The sequence below is a fragment of the Helianthus annuus genome, chromosome 10 (genome assembly GCF_002127325.2).
Source record: "Helianthus annuus cultivar XRQ/B chromosome 10, HanXRQr2.0-SUNRISE, whole genome shotgun sequence".
Lineage (NCBI taxonomy): Eukaryota > Viridiplantae > Streptophyta > Magnoliopsida > Asterales > Asteraceae > Helianthus > Helianthus annuus.
In genome coordinates this window covers 26436717-26453458 of record NC_035442.2, presented here as the reverse complement: position 1 = coordinate 26453458, position 16742 = coordinate 26436717, and the positions used below count along the sequence as shown (strand labels likewise).

Sequence of the window (16742 nt, the reverse complement as noted above, 5' to 3'; positions counted from 1 at the left end):
TGTTATTTAATGTTACTAGAAGTTCAGAACCCTAACCAGTGTTGTGTTATGTTTTCGACTTCATGTGTCGAGCTCTCACAAGTTTCCTCTAAATAAATTTCGGGACGAAATTTCTTGAAGTAGGGGAGACCGTGACATCTGTGCCTCCACGACCATCGAACAAATACCAAATAAATGAAATATTGTGTTTCATACTTGGGATTTGTATAAATATGTGTATCATTTGCGCATATATCAATTCTTGTTCGATTTCGAGCTCTAAATCGCTTTCTAGAAAGTTATACGCGAACCGATGCGTAAACGTAATCAGTTTAACGCGACAAACACTCCGGAACAGTGACATAGGCTTAACATACCTTAAATAACCTTTACATAACTTAGAAATAAGTTTTGGAAGGTTTGGTGTGTCGAAATCAAGTTTATTCGCTTACAGGGACTAATTTCGACAAACTGCAAAAATATGCCGATTTGTACTGTAACGAACATTCCGGAACTTGATCATAAGTTAAACATACCCTTGATATCCTTTACATAGCTAAGAAATAGGCTTTGAGGGGTTTGGTATGCTAAAATAAACTTTTTGGTCAATCAGGGACTAAAAGCGTCAAAAAGTGCATAAGTTTGCATTTTGGCGCATATCTTACGTTCTGAACATATCCGGACATCGAAAAATTTATGTAATCATTAAAATATTTTATTTTAGTGATTGGCACGATAAAATTCCATTCGTCGCGTAATTGAGATCGTTTTTTCGCGTCCGTTCGTGTTTCATCGTAATTAACCGAACAACGCAACCGTACGACCAAACGAACCGACATCCGACATATTTCTAGCATATTTTAAGTTCCCTGTACTTTAACTTCATTTTAGGGCCTTGAAATGGGGTTAACGGGGCTTAAATGTGCCGAAAAAGCATCGAAAACCAAGTTTCACACATTCAGAGACCATTTCTGACAATCTGCCAAACTTGGCTCAGGAGTGGCGCGTAAGACTAAGTGAAAGTCTACGCGGCCCGCGAGAGAACCCCAGTTTTGCAAAAATTAATTTTCTCAATCAGCAGCTGGTTTCTGGGTTTTTCTTCATGGTTTTTCAACTCTATGGGCTTGTTTTGGGCACCCATAGTATGTTATTTCAGTGGGCACACATGGAGGGCCAAGATCAAAGCTCGTAGTTCGAGAAATGATACTAACGGTTGTCCAATTTCTATAAATATCCACTTTCCCCATTTGCAATCCTCACATTTTTCTCATTCTTGCTCTAAGTTGAAGCTCTCAACCTTCATACCTGAGCAAATTGAGTTCAAATCTTCAAGCTTGGAACTTTTGTAAGTATTCCTTCATTCTTTTATGCGTTTTCAAGCACGAAAGTCAAACAGTGTTTGACTTTCTGCATTGACCGATCAATGGTCAACACGAAGTTCGTTTGAACTTCACAACGTGAGCGTAATCACGATGGTCATAGTCCCTTGTGACTATACCTACTGATTACCATGTTGATTAGGTATAGTGACGAGTCATAGTTTCGGTCAAAATGCGTATTCATGCGTATTTTGCAACCAAACTATTCTTGGGTATCAAAACCCTTTGTTTTGATATCAAACTTGTTTTCTAACTTCGTTAAACATGTTTTAACATGTTTAACTCGTCACTTTTAGTTAGTGCTTATATAGGGTCGTAAGATAAGCGGTCTAAATAACCCCTTGGACTTTCGAACCCGACCCGTTTGGTGGTTCATTAGGATCCGACCAAACATATTTTGTGACCATAGTTTATAGGGAATAACTTTCCGAGGTTATACCTTATGATCACTTCGTTTAGTTAGTTGTATGATAGGTAGTTTATATGCCTTAGGAAAATGACCAAAATGCCCTTTTTACGCATAATTTCATTTTAAGCATATGTAACCTAAATTTTGACAATTAAACTGATTAGGTAACATTATTAGACATGTTAAGGCATATAATACTTGTCATAGGACTAGTTAGGCGGTCCGAACGCGTTTCACGCGAACGACGCGTTAAAGTAGCGTAAGCTACCTAAACGAGTCGTAATGGGTGGTAAGCACTTAGGTTAGGTTTTGATTTAGTATGTAGGCATTGTTAAACCATGTCATATGAGTTCCAATACTCATTTGGTTTACAAAACCTCATCCTATCTGATCTTCCGATTTAGGTCCGGTCTGTTAACGTAGTTACTTATATTAGGTGCCGATTGATTTCTGTGATCCCTCTAGCTTTACTTGGTTGTTATTCAAGACTTCTAAGCATTCTCAAGTGAGTACATAGTTCCCCTATTTTACTGTTTTCGATTGTTCTGGGGTGATTCATATGTGTTAAATGATTTCAATGTTTTTAACGATGGTTTCGAAAATGATTAAAATGGTTTATATTAAATTAATAACGATTTCGATAATGTGAACAAACTTGTTGGTTGTAATTACATAACAAATAACATTCATTAATTTTGGCCGAACCGACCTGTATTAGGTTATGGTACCATAGGACCTGACAAATCCCGTTATCAGACTGCACCCATGGTTATGTGTGGTTTATGTGGGTAACGACTGAATCTGTGATTGTTAATTTACCCTTTGGTGGTTTATTAATGCGAGTTTTGAGATAGTCGAGTTGCGAAGGTTTTTATGTTATTAGCGAGGCGACCAAAAGTAGTTTTCACAATTAAAACGAGAATGAATTAAACGATTTGAAACGACTTTAACGAGTTAAACAATTTGGATAAACGATTGGTTTTTGGGTTGTGATTAGATAATGGGACGGGTGTGACATGATAAAAGCATGGTAGATACGCCGCTGGTACCTCTTATATATAAGTGTTTTTATCATATTGCATTCCGTGGCATTATTTAGTTCACTTGGTTAAACGATTTAAAAACAATGTTACACAACGAGGTTTTTCTAAATAATATAAACCACACGAGTTTTATTAACGAAATGATTTACAATTTGGTTTTCTTAAATAAATGTTTTGGGTTAAGAATCATGGCTACGAGATTTTATAAATTATAACCAACTTGATTTGAGTTGGTTAATTATGTTGCAATACTATATTTTTCAAAACAAGGTTTTTAACTTTTGACTCTTGTAGTATAATGAGGTATTGCAACATGTAAGCTAGCCATGAATCCAACACTCTCATAAACCTATGTGCTCGCCAGTATTTCTTTGTTGACATTGTTTTTTTAGATATGTTTCAGGTGTCGGTGAATGATGTTGATTGCTAGGATGCATGGTCACATAGGACTGGACGATGGCCTTAGTGACTTAATAACAATGATAGACTATGTTTAACTTGTTTGTTTAAATTTTCAAGACAATGTAAATGGTTAATCTTTAAATAAAACGAAACTTCAAATTTCCGTGTGTTATGAAACAATGATTCTTTTACAACACTCCCCGATGATTCCGCCGCGATTTGTTATTTTACGCGGTCGGGGTGTGACAATTTGGACCTCTAAAATTCTGGGAATCAACCATACTCAAGCCCCATAACCATAGGTTTGGTTAGGAACTTGGTTGATATAGGATTCTCCCAAGAAGAATGAGTTTTGAAAAGTTCATAAAAGATATCTTAAAACAAAAAGTTGGGACCTCAAAATGGTGATGTTCCACCTTAGTTTACGATGGTAAACTTGTGGAAAAAATCTAAGAGGTGTTCCAAGCTTTCAAGAAGAAGAAAAGTGAAGAAAACATGAAGGGAAGTATGATGAGAGCTCACTTTTGAGCTTTAGTATAATCTGCCCAAACTTGCTATTCCAACTAATTAGAGAGTGCTTTGAGAATGTTTGAGGGTTTGGAAAAGTGAAATGAAGGTGTAGGAGGCTTGATTATATAGTTGTGAGTTAGGGTTTGTGTTTTAATGGAGAAATAAGGTGATTGGGGAAGAATGGAGGAAGAAAAGGTCACCAACCCGCAACCAAGAAACAACATTCCGCGGATTCACCCTCCACATGTTGCACAATGGGCAAAGGGTTACATGCCAGCGCGACGCGGCGTGTTGGGTTGAAAACCAAAGTTTGGTTTTTAACGCTTTGGCCCCTGAACTTCCATAAGTTTGTTATTTTATGCAATAACTTCCATTTAACATGTTTTCAAGTATAGAAGATGTGAGTAAGTATGTGATGAGTATCGTGCACGTATAAAAAATAATTCAAGCATATAATAAGTCTCGGTTTGCATATAAATGTGCTTTTGACAATTGATTGCGTAACACATAGGTATGAGTTTAATAAGACTAACATAAACATGAATTTCCATTATGATCGAAGTCTCGGATTACTTGGAAATGAAATACGAATACAATGTAATACCGTTTATATATATAGAATTGTGAATAAAACTTTGTAAATAAGGAAAGTACAGAAATACGAAGCGTTACAAAGAAATCTTTTGTAATATAGGTAAGAGGGTTCTTTGATTAGAGATTGGTTGAATTACCTGAAAGTGTTCATAACTAAACTAATCCCTAATACAAACGTTAAGACACTAAGAGGCATAATTTCTTGTTAAAGTTTATATCTAAGAGAAATTGAAAGAACCCTCTAATACAAAAGGTGTAACCGAAGTTAAATTCGGAGTAAAATTTAATGAATCTATTTCCCCCACCTCTTGTATTCATTGCAAGTCATGATAAATACTTTTACTACTCCCACTGACCTTAGAACTCTTTAAAAACACAGCATGCTCAGGGTCAACATTTTAGGACAAACAAATTCTAATATAGAAACAACTTAATGATGTTACTCATTGTAGTTTCTCTTGTTGAGGATTATTTTTAGTTTTGGTAAGAGATCTAAGTGTACCCACATTTAAGCAATAATGAAACTGTTGTAAGAGTAGCATTTGATTTAAGGAGACAAGATTTGATGAAAAATGTCGAGATGGAGTAGTGTCTTCTACAAGAGGTGTAAGTTTAAGTAATATGAAGTTTTCACTATCTCACCTCTTGCAACTCTTACAAGTTATTAGTAAGACTGATGCGTGTGTAGTGTAATATATTTTAGATGTATATTTTAAGCCCATTTTACACTTTTAGCCAAGTTTTAAATTTATAAAACACGATATTTACTAACACTAAACACACATATGGGCAAGTGCACCCATCGTGGACGTAGTATAGTGTTGGTAAGATACCGAGGTCGTCCAAGGACACAAGAGCTTTTAATACCGGTTTATCCTCAACGTCTAACCAAGTCAAAATGTTAGAAAAGATTTTTAAACTACGAAAATAAAAACTAACTAAATGCTGAAAAATATAAATAAAAGTAAAAACAGATAGACAAGATGAATCACTTGGATCCGACTCGTGTATTAGTATAACCTTTGATTATTTTCGCACTTTTGCACTTGTTTAAGAGATTATCTTAGTTATTGTAGTAGGCCCCTCTTTTGAAGGCGACGTTACCCTCAACCCAATAGTTTGAGTCAGCAAGGATACAATCCTAAAGGGTCAGATTATTGAAAGATAATGAATTAAGTTATTAATGCAAATTATGGTAGGACCCTCTTTTGGAGGTGACGTTACCCTCGACTAAGTAGTCTGAGTCAGCAGGGATACAGTCCTAAATAGCCTGGTTATAGTATTAATAGTAGTTAACTTATGAGGGGGTTTAAGAGTTTGGATCCCCGCCATCCAATACCTATGGGCATTGAAGGAGATCCTACTAAATTTGACCCAGGTCCCTTGCAGGACCTCTAAACGCTGAACAAGGGCAACCTTACCAAACCGTTCCCTTAACCCCCAACCAGGTAGCCAACATACCTCCATATAGACCGTGGAGATATGAATGGTGAAAATCTTTTATTTTATATAGACAGTAAAATAATGCCAAGACACCACGGACAAACGATAAGGAAGAATCACCTTCAACATAAGCAACTAGTTATTAAAGTCATTAATACAAAACCAAATAAAAAGTGCGAAAGATTAAAAATAAAAAGTATTATACTAAACACTTGTCTTCACCAAGTAATGTAAGAGACTTAGGCAAACATGGCCTTGATTGTCAAGAACTCTTACGATCAATCTTGGATCCCGAGACGACTCACATTCTCTATGATGGACAATGGATGATGGTGGTGGATGATGGTGTTATGGTGGTGGTGGGTGGTGGATGAAGTGTGAGAGAGGTGGTGTGCCAAGGGATGAGTTGCAATGAAGCCAAGCACTCCTATTTATAGGCTGAACAGAAGCCTGGGCACGGCCCCGTGTCCGCTGCACACGGCCCCGTGCCCGTCTGACAATCTCTCTCTTCATTAATTATAATTCGCAATTACAATTAATGTCCCTGCAGTACTTTCACCACGCCCCCGTGTTCACTGGGCACGGCCCCGTGGTGGGCAATAGAAGCTTCTATAGGTTTGTCTTTTCTGCTGCTTCTTGGGCACGGCCCCGTGCTGGCTGAGCACGGGGCGTGTTCAGTCTTCTGCCTTCTCTGTTTTGCTTGGGAAGATGCTGTCGAGGGGTCGGGCAATCCACTTATGTTCCTTTTCTTGTATTTATGTTAGATTTAGCTGCCTTTTTGCTTCTTTTGTTAATTTGAGCTCATTTAATCCTGAAAATACAAAAGGAAGACAAAAACACTCTTTTTCCAACATTTGTACTTAAAAAGGGTTAGTTTTATGCCTCATTTGATGTAATTTATATGTTGCATTTTACACACATCGAATACCCCCACACTTGAATTTTTGCTTGTCCTCAAGCAAAACTCTTTAATATGTGGCTTACACTCCCAAATGGAATGGGTAGAAGAGAAGGTTTTGGCTTGTCATAGAGTGTCGGGAATCCAAGATCCTTATTGGGTTTTATTTTTATTTATTTACAATCCTATTCGTTATGATTTATTTAGAACGTTTCATAAGAGAAATTACTTATTTGGGCATAGCATGCCTTTTTAAATTTCCATTTATATACAAGTTCACATACCTCACGGGGGAAATCACTCACACTCGGCCGAAGGTGTATTTTTAGTGAATCACTCGAGAGCGGCATGGAACTCATTCCTACCATAGGCTTGCCAAGCAATCAATCCTCCTCCATTTTTACTTGTTACCTTTGTAAATATCAAGAGGACTTTTTGGGTAAAGGCTTGGGCTAAAGGTGGGTAGTTGGGTTAGTGGTTAGTAAAAGGGCGAAAAGCGTAAAAAGCGTCGGTTTTCGTAAAACATTTTGTTTTAGTGACTTTTTATTTTAAATGAAGTATTTCTTCAAACAAGCTTTTTAGGAGCTTTGTTTGTTTATTTATAACTTTATTGTAAAATTCTCTTTTTTTTAGTCACACGAAAACCGAGCTTGTTACTAAAATAAGGGGAAAAAATAAAAAGGGTTTTTGGTGGGTGAGAAGGGTTTTGGGTTAAGAAATGAAAAGGTTTAGACTCAAAGGGGTTAACTAGGGGGAGTTTTTGGGTAGGTGAAAAGAAAAAAAAAATAAAAATAATGGTTTTGAAAGAAAAAAGGGTTAGTCCTAATGCCTCCATCATTTACTTACTTGGGTTTAAGTTGGTAAGGATCGGGAATGAATTGCCGTGGCAAGTTCTAGAGTCGTAAGAACCAAGCGGCTATTCAAACAAGAAACGAAAAATGAGCATTTAGCGTAAAGATGTATATTTGTATGCTCAATAAAGGCTCAAAACTCACTTTTTGTAGGAATGGGTTTTTCTATGTGATCAAGTATATATAATCGAATTTTAACTAAGTTTGTCATGCCGTTTCATAATTTTCTTATGTTGGTTCTTTTTATCACGACGCTATTGGTTGTAAATTTGTAAAAATATAACCTTGTTGGTCTTAGAATTCCCAACTTAAACTTTAGACAAAAAAAAAATGAAAATTTTTGAAAAAATTTGGGGTGATTAGCGGTTCCAATAGAGTTTTGTGTAAGGCTTGTTATTAGGACTTGCAAAATTCAAGGTTTTAGCATCCCCCCCTACACTTAGTCCTCAATGTGTCCCAAAAATAAATTTTTTAGGTTGACTGAATGTGTAACATGGTGTTAAAAGCAAAAATTTATGTTACTGGCAGTCTGGACACGACCCCGTGGGGACCGGGCACGGCCCCGTGTTCAGGTGCCAGTAACGATAATTAAAGAAAAGAAACAGAAGCCTGGACACGGGGGCGTGTCTGGTGAACACGGCCCGTGTCCAGTTGTTGATGCATATTTTGTCTATCGCCTTCGTCAATCCGAGTCGTAGTGAAAAGCCGGAAGGAATCAAGTGCATAACGTCATATTTAGTTAGAAATGGCAAGGTGGCAAACTTGTAATTAATGTGAACTTTCATTAAAAGCCTTGACCATATAAATAGGGTGTTATGTCATAGTTCTTAGAAGTTCTTGATAGAGATTTTGAAGAAGATTTGGAGAAGACTTGGAGAAGACTTTCTAGAGAGAGAAAGTAGAGAGAGAAAGTTGTGTATTTGTGATTCTTGTACCGTACACGTCAAATTTAGCAATGGAATCACATTAGTAGTACGTTATCGTGTGTTCGGTCACGTTCGTTCACGGATTCCGCACGTGAAACGTTCGTTACGCAATCGAACGGTGCCAAAACCGGTCCTACAAGTGGTATCAGAGCTAGGAGCTCGATTTCTTGATCAAACACGTCGTTCTCGTACAGATTTCAGCCGATTCAGAGCCGATTCAGATCCGATTTCGTCGATTTATTCATTTTTTACTTATTTCTTACGTTTTTTTCTGAAAAACGTTAAATTGAACAGGTAAATACGGTCCGTTTCGTCTGATTTTTGGATATGTTGTGCGCATAGACCCGATCTACAACCCTACCAAGTTTCAGCTCGAAATTCCGAGCCGTTTAGGAGTAATCGCGATTTTTCTGTCCGAATTTGCGTAAACTTTCAGCTTGGAACCGCCTTTGCGAACATCTGGAACCGCTCGTAAATTCAGGACTGGAACCGCTCGAAATCAATGTCTTGAACCGCTCATAATCAACATTATGAATCGCCCATAGGGTTATGTGTGAACCGCTCAAAATCATTAATTCTGGATCGCTCTTAAGGAAGTTGATATGACTCGCTCATAAAACAAAGTTCTGAACCGCGTTTTAGTCATCTTCTCCACATGTGTTCTGAATCATAGTAGATTGTCATCAACCGTTCGTTCTCGTAAATTGGAGTGATAAGAACTGCATGTGATTAATTGTCGAATTAAGTGTGAAGCATTAAGTGGTGTCTGTCATTGGAGTTGAGGTCCAATGAAAGTGTTTCGAAATTGGTTGATGTCGGTCATATAAGCCCACCGTTTAGTCAATCATTTGCACCGCCCCCATTAAACACTGCCGTCCAATGATTCACTAACACCGCCCCATTTGTCCATTTATCCAATCAAATTTACTCTTGCACCGACTCACTAACACAAACCACCCAATTAGACCTGTTCCACCGCCCAACCCATTAATACACTGTGCACATTTGATTTTTGTTACCGCCCATTGATTAAATCCACCGCCCATTTGATCCATTCATTAGTTGCGGCCCATATAACCAATCCCATATTTTTGTTGCCGCCCACTTTTTGATAAGCCTTGGCCAAAGTGCACCCTTTTATCCACCGCCCAAGTGACCAAATCAAATTTTTTGATTGGTTCCACCGCCCAAATTAACCAACCATTAAACCCACTTGCACCACCCAAGACCCAACAGTTATCCAAGCACCGACACACTTAGATATCGGCCCAATTTTTGATTATTTGTTGCCGTGTTTTGAAAAACCGAGTTAAGAAATCATGGGTTTCAATGTGTTTAATATGACTCAGGAAACAATGGATAAAATAAGGGAATTAGAGACAGAATTTGATTCGTTTTCAAGTTTTCCAGGAGAAAGTACAAAGAGTGTCATTAAGAGATACAAACATCTTGTTAGTTCAATGTCTGATTTAGATATTACAAAAGAACCAGAAGAGTGGGTTGAAAAATTTATCAGTGCTTTGCCGAAAGAAGAATGGGAAGATTATATCTTGAACTTGAGAAGTTCTAGAGAATTTTCTCAACTGACAATTTCTCCACTCGTTAAAAGGATTGAAGAACAGATGGTGATCAAGGATGAGAAAAGGAAAGAAAAAGCTGTAAAAGTCAAAGAATCTGTGAAGAATGAATTGTCAAGGTCTGCATCAGTATGCTCAAATTGTCACAACTTCAAGACAGTCAATGCCAAACTTGTGAAGGATGCAGAAAGTTTAACATTAGAGATCAAGAAGTTGAACAATAAGAAGAAAGCTGATGAAAAACAGATTCTAGACTTACAGGGTATTTGTGAGAAGTTGAAAGTCGAAAATGGCAAACTGTTGGGTAGTGTGAACAGTTTGACATTAGAGACCAAAGGTTTGAAAGAAAATGAAAAGGTTTTAAAAAGCAAACAGAAATCATCTGAAAATGAAGATTTCTGGATAAAATTGGAGAATAAAAATCTTAAAGCTAATGAAGTGAAACTTCAAGAACAGATAAATGTTTTGGAAAATGAAAAATCTGTTCTTGAAAATTTGAAAAGTAAAAATGAAAATTCAATCAAGTCTCATCTTGAAAGAATATCTAAGCTTGAAGACGAAGCTAAGAGTTCAAGGATCAAGATTGATGAACTTGAAAAGAAATTGATCAGTTTTGCGACTAAATCTGACAAGTTGAATATTCCTTGTCCAAAACCGATCAATTCAGTTCCAATAAATGACTGTGTCACAAACTTTGACTCTGTCAAAGTTGAAGATTGTGATGATGCATCCGATGATGAAAATATTAAAAAAGAAAAACAAAAATTGTTTTTAAATTTGAAAGAAAAATCTCAGAAAACTGTTTTGCAATCGACCGAAAAAGGTGAATGTTCTAAGCAAAAGCCTTTGAAGAAGAAAGCAGAACAGAAACAAAAAAATAATAAAAGTTCATCGGATCGATCATCCAATCAAAAACAAAATTTACAAAAAATAAATAATGAAAACTCAAAAAATGTTGGTAATAAGTGGTGCAGGTCAGACCACAGTGCTAAAGCGTCAAATCCAACAAAGATGAGGAAGGAATATCACCAGGCCAAACAGTGTTACGACTTGAGTGTTTGGTACAACGGTGATAACTGGTACGATAACAGAATGTGTTACAGCTGCGGCTATCATGGACACATTGCTGTTAATTGCCAGTACTGGAGATATGAGACCAGGAGGTGCTTTAATTGCAACATCAAAGGTCACATTGCCCGAGATTGCCCAAGGAGATCGAATGAAAGATTGAGTGCTAATTCTCAGAAATCGGCAAGAATTCCAGTCAAGGTCAAGCCCGAAGAACTAAAAGTTCGAGAACCAAAAGTTCAACAACCGAAATTTTTAGAGACGAAAGTTAAACTTTCTCAGGGGCAGAAAGACCGACTGAGGAAGAAGAGAAAGAAAGCGAGAGAATATCTCGAGAAGATTTTGTCCTCGGGTTCACGGGACAAACAGATTAATAGTTCTGATGAATCGACTCCTTCAGTTGCAAAAACAAGCAAGACGAATTCATCAGATACAAATCTGAGGACAGAACAGAGAGGGAAGAAGAAGGAAAAGGTCGGCGATGAATCTGACAGATCAAAGTCGGACAAGCCACCTTCAGGCAATGATTCTGGTACGGTAAAACCAGAGGAGCCATTGGTTGAGGTAAAAGTTGAGAATTCTAGTTTAGCAATGGATGATGCAAATTTTCCACCATTGTTGAGCAAGAATTCAAAATCACCCAAGGTCAGTCAGGCTTGGGTGAAATTGTTTAAATAGAAAAACCTGACTTGCCGGAGATCCCAAGATGGTATCGTGGATCAGGAATCGGCACATTTCTTGAGAAATTTCACTTTGGTGATTTTTCGCCTCGTACGTGGTAAATCAGGGACATTAATTTGTACTTGATTTTCTACTGATGGTTTATGATCAAACTGGAAATGATAAATCTTTAAAATGTTTGAAGAAAACAAGATGAAGAGATAACCCCGAATCTACAAATGGTTTAAACACAAACTAATTTTTCTGGAAAAACCATTTTGATTGAAACAAACTTAAGTATTTTGAAATCATTATGGGAAAATAGTTTGTTGTGAGGGGGAGTTCTGATTGTTTTTGCACAAGAATGGTGAATTGAGGTAATTCACATAATGTTGTCAAGTTTCTTGTATAGTTTGTTTTCAATTTTTCTTCAGAAAATCAAAATTGAAACATATTTTGATTTTAGGGGGAGTATTAAAATTTTGAAAAATTTAAAAAAATTGAAAAATGAAAATGAGTTTTGTTGCAAAAAGAGGAGATGATAGTACATTGGTGGACTATCACAGCATGCTAGAGATTTGTAAAGACAAAATTGTTTTTAAACAAGTCTTACTAATGATGTGTCAGTAGGCTTCACACAGTTAGTAAATTGTATTCGAGATATAAACATAAAATCAAAACTTACTTATTTTGTGGGGAACACTACTTGGATATATAGGTAACCCCTGAAATCTCGTTTGAAAGGTTTCTTATTCTGGAATACTTGGTTCTTGTACTCAATTGATGTCTGGGGTATTATTCCGGGACTTCTGCTGAACGGTAGTTCTGACCTAGTCCCTGGCTAATACTTTCTTCATATGCTTGAAACATAGCATAAAGCCCTCAGCTGATTAGACAATAAAATTGATGATCAGTTGTTGTAGCTGAAAAGATCCTCTAAAGGGGACCCACTGCTAAGTCGAAGCTGATATCTCTCTGCTGAACGGAAGTTCTGACCTGAGATCCCTCAGTTCTCGCATTTTTCCCCTAATTTATATACAGATATCATTTGTAGTTATACTTACCTGTAAATCAGAATATTGGGATCTGGATACGGGAGTATATTCAAGAGGTGGGACACTCAAATAAGTCTAAGTTCTAAAACATTAAATACGTATCTTGAATCAATTGAAAATTTGTGTAGAGGTTTAAGTGGACAACAATACTGATAATCAGAAGTAAATTTGTTTTTAACATTTGCTGATTAATCAAGATCAACGGTGTTGGTGATATGTCTCAAAAAACCGATATGATCCTCTTGCACAATCTCTCAAAAATAGTGTTCATTTCTGTATTGTTCAAAATTCAAAAATCCAAAAATATTGTATTTTTGTTTGATATTTGAAAACTACAAAAAGATTTTCGACAACAGAGTGTGAAGAACTGATTTTTGTCATTTCAAGTGCTAAACATGTTGAACTTGTGGTTTGGGAGAGAGTGTTAAATTGTGAAGATTTGAAATGCAAAATTGGTTCATTAACTTGATGACTAAGTTGAATGGTAATCTACAATTTGATCTTCATAGTTTTTCTTATACGATTAGTTAATTCATTAAGTTGAATTACAAATTGTGTTGTTTTGTGATAGTGTATTTGAGTTTTGCAGGTTTCTGATCCTGTTGCTACGAATAGCCAGGAGATACATCAGAACCAGAGGAGAGCTTAAACAGAGAAAGCCAGGAGTTGATTTCAATGGTGATAACGATTTCCAGACAGAGATCTCAGCATTATGTTAGGGGGAGTCTGATGAAAGTTAGAGCCAGAGAATGATCCAGGCATATGATTCCAGGAAGGAATTTCTGAAGAAGATATTATTCCAGGCTGAGTTCCTGAAGAAGTTCGAACAAGATTGAGGTGCTGTGAATGATTGAAGACTCTCACTAAAGATTCCGTCAACATTCAAGGGGGAGTTTGTTAGTGCGGTTGTCTATTGGCTACATCTTTGTTCGAGTCTTAGAGAGAGAGAAAGACAAGTCGTTACGAGTTTCACTACGAGATTGACTACGGCAATATCCAAGGGGGAGATTGTTGATGCATATTTTGTCTATCGCCTTCGTCAATCCGAGTCGTAGTGAAAAGCCGGAAGGAATCAAGTGCATAACGTCATATTTAGTTAGAAATGGCAAGGTGGCAAACTTGTAATTAATGTGAACTTTCATTAAAAGCCTTGACCATATAAATAGGGTGTTATGTCATAGTTCTTAGAAGTTCTTGATAGAGATTTTGAAGAAGATTTGGAGAAGACTTGGAGAAGACTTTCTAGAGAGAGAAAGTAGAGAGAGAAAGTTGTGTATTTGTGATTCTTGTACCGTACACGTCAAATTTAGCAATGGAATCACATTAGTAGTACGTTATCGTGTGTTCGGTCACGTTCGTTCACGGATTCCGCACGTGAAACGTTCGTTACGCAATCGAACGGTGCCAAAACCGGTCCTACACCAGTTACCTGAACTGGGCGTATTTCTGCAGGGTGTTCAGCACGGGGCCGTGTGGACTGGGCACGGCCCATGCCGAACCTTCTGTAACGGAGAAATTGTTGACGTGTGGCCTTTTTCTTGTGCATGGGGCCATGTTTCTCATTTCCCTTATCATCCTTTACCAACATGAGTGTGTTTTATTCCTGCAAATTAAAACTAAAAGATTAAACTAAACTAAGGATAGTTCCGCGGAATGCCTCCGTGGTGCGCCACGTTTATAAGGGTCCTTGGCTAGACCCAATGAGAGGTTATATATTTCCTGAGTGGGATGTTAGGCATCCCATGTTGCACTGTCGGAGAGCAGCATCCAAACTCGAATCAATAACCTTCATGTAGTAGACCAGGTCATCGTCCTCTATTCTCTTCCCAACCCCGAATTTTACTTCATCATCCCCGTACCTTAAGGTGAGCGTTCCGTCATTCATGTCTACCACTGCTTGTGCGGTGGCGAGAAATGGTCTCCCTAGTATGAGGGGGACTTCGGTGTCTTCTTCCATATCGAGTATAACAAAGTCGGCCGGGTAGACAAATTTGTTTACCTTTACTAGGATATTTTCGATGACACCTTGCGGGAATTTGACGGATCGATCAGCAAGTTGTATGCTCATTTTTGTAGGACTCGTTGTTCCTAGGCCGAGTCTTTTGAACATTGATGAGGGCATGAGGTTAATTCTAGCCCCAAGGTCGGCTAGTGCATTACGAACGAGGGAGTCCCCGATCGAGCAAGGAATCGTGAAGCTTCCGGGATCGATTTTCTTTTGAGGGAGTTTGTTGAGTACGAGGGCAGAGAATTCTTCGCCTAAGTTAACTAATTGCAAGGTTTCAATTTTCTTTTTATGAGTGAGGAAGTCCCTCATGAACTTAGAATATTTGGGCATTTGGGTTAGGACATCAATAAAAGGAATATTGACATGCAATTGTTTTAGTAGACTTTCGAATTTTGCGAATTGCTCATTGGTCTTTTGACGGATTAGCCTACCGGGGTACGGAACTCGAGGAGCCTTGGTAGGTTCTGGTGATGGAGGGGAACCCTTTTCTTGTAGAGGTGGCGGTATAGTATCCTCTGTAGGCGGTGGTACTTCCGTAGGTCCCACGGTGCGGCTTCGTAATGTGATGAGATGAACTTGCGCTTTTGGGTTTGTTTCGGTATTGCTTGGTAATGCGCCTTGTGGTATTTCGGAAAAATTTTGGGCTAGTTGACTTAATTGTTTTTCTATGTTTTGAATACTAGCTTGTTGATTTCTAAAATTTGATTCTAATTGTAGAAACCTTTCCGAGTTTTTCTTTTCAGTGTCGAAGATGAGGCGAGATATAGTATCTTCAAGCCTTTCTCGTCCACCTTGTTGTTGAGGGAAATTTTGTGACTCATTTCTTTGTTGTTGAAAGTTTGTTCGTTGGTATTGTTGGTTACTACTATTGCCGGGTTCTCTCCAACCAAGGTTAGGGTGATGTCGCCATCCTTGGTTGTAGGTGCCCGTTGGAGGACCCGACGGCCTAGGTCTATTATCAATGTAGTTTACCGACTCTTGTTGATCGTCTGTTTCTTTCATACAACTCCAATTTTCATGTGGCCCACCACACCCTTCACAAGCCATAACCGAGACTGTTTTTATCATTTCCAATTTTTTTATTCTCAAAGAAAGGGCCTCGATTTGGGCTTGTAAAGAAGTGCTTTCATCAACCTTATGGGCGCCTGGGGCAATAGATTTATTGCCTCGGGGAGTGTGCCATTGAAAATTGGTTTGAGCAATTTCCTCAATTTGATTATATATTTCATGCGGGCGGCGATTACCTAAAAGTCCCCCGGAGCTAGAGTCAAGTGTCTGCCTTGTGTTTGGCAACAACCCATTATAGAAAGTGGATACTTGTTGCCATATCGCAAGGCCGTGATGTGGACACTTTCGCAATAGCTCCTTGAACCTTCCCCAAGTTTCATATAAGGATTCCCCGTCCTCTTGTGAATATGTATTAATTTCAGTCATTAATTTAGCCGTTTAAGCGGGAGGGAAATACTTATATAGAAATTTTTGGGCTAGTTCATCCCAGGTGTTTACCGATCCAGCTGGGAGGGCGTTAAGCCAAGCTTTTGCTCGGTCTTTTAGTGAGAAAGGAAACATTCGAAGGCGGATGGCGTCATTTGATGCTCCATTGATCCGAAAAGTATCACATATTTCTAAGAAATTAGTAATATGTAGATGGGATCCTCATCCGCAAGCCCATGAAAGGTTGCGGAGTTTTGAAGCATCTGTATCAAATGCGGCCGAAGTTCGAAGTTATTGGCTTCAACATTCGGTGCGTTGATAGCGGCACCGAGATTACCTACGGTGGGTCGTAGATAATCCATGAGGGTACGTTGGTCCGCCATTGGAAGTGGATTCCCCGAAACTTTCTCTTGGTTTTTGGCTTTTAGTCTTTTTTTGAGAAAGCGTTCGGGTTCTTCTAGAGGTTCTTTTATGTCCTTATTAGAACTGGAGCTCATACACTACGT

General features: G+C 38.0%; 1 non-coding gene across 1 annotated transcript; it reads left to right on the top strand.

The window, feature by feature from the left end:
• Positions 1-16135: 16135 nt before the first annotated feature.
• LOC118483612 lies at positions 16136-16242 on the top strand. Its single transcript, XR_004870899.1, has one exon. It is a non-coding gene; the product is annotated as a small nucleolar RNA R71 (small nucleolar RNA).
• Positions 16243-16742: the final 500 nt, after the last annotated feature.